The following is a 6,430-nucleotide window of genomic DNA, read 5'->3' as shown; positions in this document are numbered from 1 at the left end:
AGTAGGTGCCTTCAGTCCAAAAAGGAATCTGATGATGTCGGTAAGTTCTGTGATTTGCACTTTTTTAGTGAACTGCTGCAAAGAAGGTTGAGATGTTGTTTGTTTCAGCATGTGCTGGGGATCGTCTGCCTGGTGACTTTGATACACGAGCTGTAAAAGCTGGGAATGGCCCAGTATGACTCTGACAGTAGGACCTCTTCCCTAAGGGATCATACCAATGCTGTACCATATCGGTTGCTATTTGTGTACAATTTAAGGACCTCGTTTTTGTGCTGTGCCCAAGCATGTGGCTATGAATGTTTTATAGTCCACTCCAATGGCTGTGGTGGGGGAAGTATGTCTGGAAATGAGGTTTCTCCTGCAGAAGTATGACAAAAATGGCAGCCAAGACCACAGCAGAAGGCTTGCATGCAGGCAGGCTGTGAAGAGCTGCACAGCAGACTACTCAGGATTCTGCAGTCAGTCAATGGTAGTTACCCAGAAATGAACAAGACAAGGCTGATGTGGTGGTTTCCTCACCTTTTCTTTTCCATCGTACATGCTTTCCTCATGTTTGCCTTCTGCTCAGAACTGTAAGAGACCTTTTTCCTCCTCCTTTGCTTTCTTCCTGCTTCCATCTCCAGCCAGAGTAGAGTAACCGCACAGACATCCAATGCTCTGAGACCATGGGAGCCTTGTAGGAGTTTCACTCACTGTTCTGCTGCATTTTATTCTTCAGGTTTATGTTTTAACAACTGTGCCAGTAAGTTGACAGAAAATCCCCACTGCTCTCCAGTAACCTTTAGTGCTTTTGAGTTGTTGGGCAAAACTAATTGAATTTGTGGAAACAGAAAATAATGAGAAAAAATGCAAATGAGGTAAGCGAAAAGCTTTAGGGACTGGACTAGAATGTAGATGAGGGAAATCAGATCCTGGGAATTGTCACTTCTAGAGTAGCTTTGACTCTGAATGAATGTGAATTAAAAAATACATATTTATCATTGCCTTATTTAATGGTGCAGCATGTTAACAATTTCGCTGTCATCTAGAGGCGCTTTGCTCCATAACAGAATAGTGGCACTGTACCTTCTCCCTGCAGCTATGCTATTTCTTTTGGTGCATGAGTTTACTCAAAGCGATCATCTATCGCCACTGCCTTTCCACTGGTATGATCAACTGTATAAATAAGATGTTGGGAAAGGAGTGGGCTTTGCAGTCTGAGAGTAGAAGAACTGGAAGGCAAGGCGGATTGTGAGAGCTAAGGGAAGTTCTAGGGCCTGTTAGCTGGGGTAATGGGGAGGAGGAAGGATTTGGGTAATGCTGGGCACAGCACAGAAGGGAGCACAGAACAGGTGTTTGTACTGGGCGGGAAGAATATCTCAGAACATTGACATGTAGTGGAAGTGAAATTGAAATAGCTGTAGCGTTGAAGTGGGGATGACGTAGTGCTATAGCTTCTGCTCAGTCAGATGTGTGAAATATATATTCTTGGGCTGTCGGCGAGTACAGGAGACCTCCCTGTTCTCCTTCTAGTAAATCTCCTCTGATGTAATAACTAAACAGGTTTTTAGATCTTATTTGCCTGCTAGATTTATCACCAACATTTTGGCGTATTTGTTTAAGGAGGAGGGTGGGAAGGTTCCGTTTTCATTGAGAAAGTGGATATTTGAGGAATGACTCAGCATAGAAATACGTAAATGCCCACCACGATGCTCAACGACTTGCGTGGCTCTCTTCCCCTTGACCCTGCTCCCTCACGTGAGCTGGCCCACTCAGGGCACAGTGGGGGTGAGTCCCCATGTGCCATGGAGCAGGCTGTGCTGCTGGGAGAGAGTGAGGGCACAAATGGGACTGTGAAGTGTTTGGAGTTCAGCTCCCGCAGGGTGCCATGAAGATGCTCCCTAGCTGTGATGTCACTGTCAGTTTCCTTCATGAGTTTTCTAACTTTTTTTTTGGTGGAATTTTAGTAAACGAACTGTCTGCACAACTTTCTGACATTCTTGGACACTCTTGTGTCTTCTACTTGGGCAGATGTGGAGCGTGTGCATGGACACCACTGGTCCGATTCCCAAGGCTCACTAGAATGAAGTGTACTTAAAAGCTTTTGGCTTCTATTGGGCAATGGAGAAATTAATGACAAATGCCTCCAAAATGTGAAAGCCTTAAACCTTCAGTCTTTTAAAACCCAGTTCCCATTGGTGCTAACTGCCTTTTCATTGCCAGATAATGAACCTTCACTTCTGTTATGTGTCCTTGCCTTCAGCGTGGTTCTCTGCATAGCTCCCGTCGTGGTCAATTAGCTGGCAGGAGAGGCCCCCAGCAGCAGAGACTATTGCTTAATTGTTACTGTGGGATCCTTATGAAATGTGCAATTGCTGGGGTTCATTTACAATTCTAACACATCCAGTGCACCCTGCATCAGGAGTCCTGTGAACTGGACAAAAGTTAGAAAGTGGCAGCGCTGTTCCTGTCCAAAAGCTCATTAAGATAGACGTCTCCTGCTAGTGAACATCACACAGCTGACACAGGCAGCTTGCTCCAAACGAGAGGCACTCTTTTGTTCTGCCTTATGAGGGCTTTCAGATATAAAGAATTTGAGGCTACTCAAAGGGCCAGCTGTGATATGAAGGGCACAGGTTTAAAATAGCTCTCGGGCAGTAAATGCTTAATGATCAGATCTTTCATTGGTCTTGGAACATTTGAGGAAACTCAGCCAGCTAAAATATTTGTTGATTACTTTAACAGAGGCCCTTTGTTCGCATTATCATGCAGAGTAATTAAGCCACTGCCAGCTAGTCCCCTTAGCTATATACATAATTAAAATGTTAGACTGTGATTGAATAGTCTGTATTGGCACAGGGAGCACCTATTCACTTCATAATAGAGTTCCATCACTGTGTTAAGCTTGTTTTCACCTTCTATTATTTGTTGTTATTTTGGAAAAATCAGTTTTATACGAGACATATTGTGGTAGCTGTGCTTCCAGTGAGGAGCTAATGAGATCTTACAGTGAGAAAAGAGAGATATTTAAAGTATTTCGTCCATAGAGCAAAATGCAAGGAAAGCAAATTAATCTATCTTTCTTTACTCCAGAGTTCATTTTGCAGAGGCTATTTTCTCATTTCCTTCTTGATTTTTGGCATCTCCTATGCTCTAGTCAAACCTCCAAAGTGAAAAGTTGATGATTATACTGCAGTTGAAACTTTGTCAGAAAGGCAAACTCTTTGATCATTAAAATATTTTAATTCAATACATTTGTTAATTTTTGGATTACCCTAAGTCAAAAGCTTTTTGTCAAACATTACGTCATCCTGAGATCTCCCAAACCTAAAAACCAACTTTCTTTTAGGATCCTCTCTCAGTTGACAGTTTGTGGTGATAAGTTACACTTTTGGCAGCAGCAGACTGGCTTTTCCCATGCTTTTGCAGAAGAACATTGGGACCCTTTTTGATTTCCAGTAGAGCTGGAATTTTTAAGAATTTCTCCTAGCAAGAACAGCAGAAGCTCTTAGGTGGTAGATGTCATTTCTTCTGCTTGTTTTAGCCACAGGTTTTTTTTTTGTTTAATTTTTTTTTATTATTATTTTTTTTAACTGAAAATTCCCCAAAGCAGAATAAGTACAAGAAAGTATCCTTAAGTCTAGGACTAGGAGGAAGCTGAAAAGGAGGAGACACTTGATAGAAATCGGGTTATTTTGATGCAAGGGAGATGTCTCTATTGTTTTTGACTTTGTGTGTGTGTTAATGTGTCTGTTCTACTGAACTGGACTATTTTACCAGTGACTTTAAGATATGTTGGCCATGGAGGTAATCCCAGAGGAGATCCCATATTTTATTTTGACTGCCTGACACGTATGAGAGCAGAGAGATCTTTAATTACAAGTAAGGCCCTTGATTGTGTTTTGTGAGATGGAAATAAAAGGCAGAATTGTCCTTAAAGGTTGTGTTCATCCCACTGCCGTGAAGTAGAACTGAGAGCAGTGACATCTCTACTGTCTTCAGTAATCCTTTGAGCTAAGCAGTGCTCTTAGAAGCTCTGCTTAGGAATCTGTTTTCACAGATTGTCCAGCAGGGCTTGTGATGAAAGAGCTGCAGTGGCTCTGAAAACAGCAGTTTAAGAGGAAAGAAGACAAGAAGATGAGAAAAATCTTTCTCCTTATGCTGATAGCAGTTGTCACATCTTCCCTCACTTCTTTTACCTATGCCTTTGGTCCGGATTGAAGTGCTTATTCCTCTGTATGGCCAGATGTTCCTCTAAAGTGCTAATAGGCTGATTTCCACAGAATTTGGCCTGTTAATTTGAAATCCTACTTGGTGTATCTTTTCTACTGAGTTTCACTGAAACTTTTTGAGTTTATTGTGAGTGTGATGTCGATTTACAGGGAAATATATTTTTAAGAGAACAGCAGCAGGTACTGAGTTTCGGGTGGATTTGAGCTGTGTCACCAGAAATCTGAAGAACTCTGCTTGTTATTGGATTCATGGCTTTAAGAATCTTCCAGCAGACCCGTGTTACAGGAGATTCATTCTGGAGGTACTCTTCCAGCAAACGCGCCTTTCAACGTTTTAATAATTAGCAGAAAGATAAAACATCTCTTAAGAAAGAAACTACTTGATGGAGAAGTCACACTACAGAACTCCAGTTTTTAGTGATCGGTCAAGTGCAGGTTCTGCAGTTGCCATGTGTATTTTCTGTTCCTCAGTTTCTCTATGGTTTGCTTAAATTCTTGCTTGAAAAGTGAACTATCAGTAACTGTGTTTTGTTAGGCACTCACATTTATTAATGTGAACTGTGGTCATCGTGAACGTGGCAGTTATAATAGCTTTCTCTTAATAAGAGTGATCTCATTGTGGGTATAATTACGATGGAGTAAATAATTCTCAACACATGCTGATGAGAAAGAAACTGGGAGCTTGCTGCAAGCTGATGTCATGGGAAGAGCCTGGTCTGTTCAGCAGGGACTCATCAGTGCAAAGGGCTCTGAAAAATGTCTGACTTGGAGCTAAAAAGAAAATGCAGATTGGGAAAAGCTGTTTTAAGTACTTAAATAACTGTATAAAAGGAAAGGCTTTGACAATTATTATCAATTGAATCTTTCATTTATGTAGGACTGCAAAATAAAAGAGACTAAGCTAAATTTTCCTTCAATTCCTAAGTAATCTGCATTTTTTCCCTCTTGCTTATGAAAACAACTCATAATTTATAAACTAAGTCTTTCAAACAAAATAGCAGTGGGGTTTTTATTTCCAGAAACTTAGCACATTTGCTGAAGCTCAAAATAACTTCTCCCTTTTTTAAAATTTAGACTTGTTTATAGTCATGTACATGGTGTGAAGTGAGTGAGAAAGGCTACTGGTAGGATTTGCTTGTGTGATTTTTCAACTGTTTTGCATTAATTTGAGTGGCAAAGTTAAACTTACTGGATAATGAGTCCTGATTGTAAATATCCTCTAATGTTTTATGTGGTGCTGTCATTGGACCATTTTTTAGAGGACACCGCTGTCTGGCTTGATCTAACTGCGAAGATTTTGTGATACTTAGTTTATGTGAATAGATATTATGGTCATCAAAGCAATGAAATGTTTTCTACTAGCACAGAATTAAGAACATGAACTCGGCACCAGAATATAGCTTTGGAACATATTGTCACTTGGAGCTACACATAATAACTTAAGAATTTTTTTCCTAAATAAATAACTGTATTTGCAATCAGATCAAATCTTCATTCTTCTAGGAAGAACTTTAAGGTTGATTAATTGATGAATGATTGTCTACTCGTTTATGAGCTGTTCATAAAATCATTATCAATACACAAGAATTTTACCAGCAGAAAGAATAAGGTCCCAAGGTGTTGCTATCCTTGCTTGATGCTGCTGTGGAATTTCCTCCTGCGTCCTGAGTACTCTACATAAAGTTTATACTTGAACTGCATAGTTAACAGTGCACAGTCTGGCCATTCTGCACATCATTTTAGTAGATGAAATTAAAATAAATACCATATTAAAGTCAAGTTAGATATTTTAATGGGAAAGCCTGAATCTTCCCATTTAAAGATGCAGAGCAAAAATATTCACTGATACACAAACCGTAAGCATCACTTGACTCCTATTTATACTTCTAAAATTAAGACCCAGAATAAGGCTAAAATGATTATTTGCCCCATCCTAGTTGTTCACACACTTCTGAGTAGCAGTGTGCCTAAGAGCCTGTCTGTGAAAAGTAGAAAATGTACCTTTGGAACACAAAAACACTAAAGCATGTTGAAATGCACTTAATGCCTGCATAGTGTGTGCCAGTGCAAGTTCTTTGGGGACTGAGAATTCTTCAGGGGAGACTGAGAATTTTTCTATTTACTTCAGCGGGAATAGGGTGTAGTTTTAATTTTTCCTGACCTAAATTTTCTTGGTGTTTTGATTCTGAGATGGGTAAAGAAAGACGCAGGAGAAATTT

This window comes from Lagopus leucura, unplaced genomic scaffold (assembly GCF_019238085.1).
Source record: "Lagopus leucura isolate 7727_CA_CO unplaced genomic scaffold, USGS_WTPT01 Super-Scaffold_100016, whole genome shotgun sequence".
NCBI lineage: Eukaryota > Metazoa > Chordata > Aves > Galliformes > Phasianidae > Lagopus > Lagopus leucura.
This window is presented reverse-complemented; position numbering follows the sequence as displayed.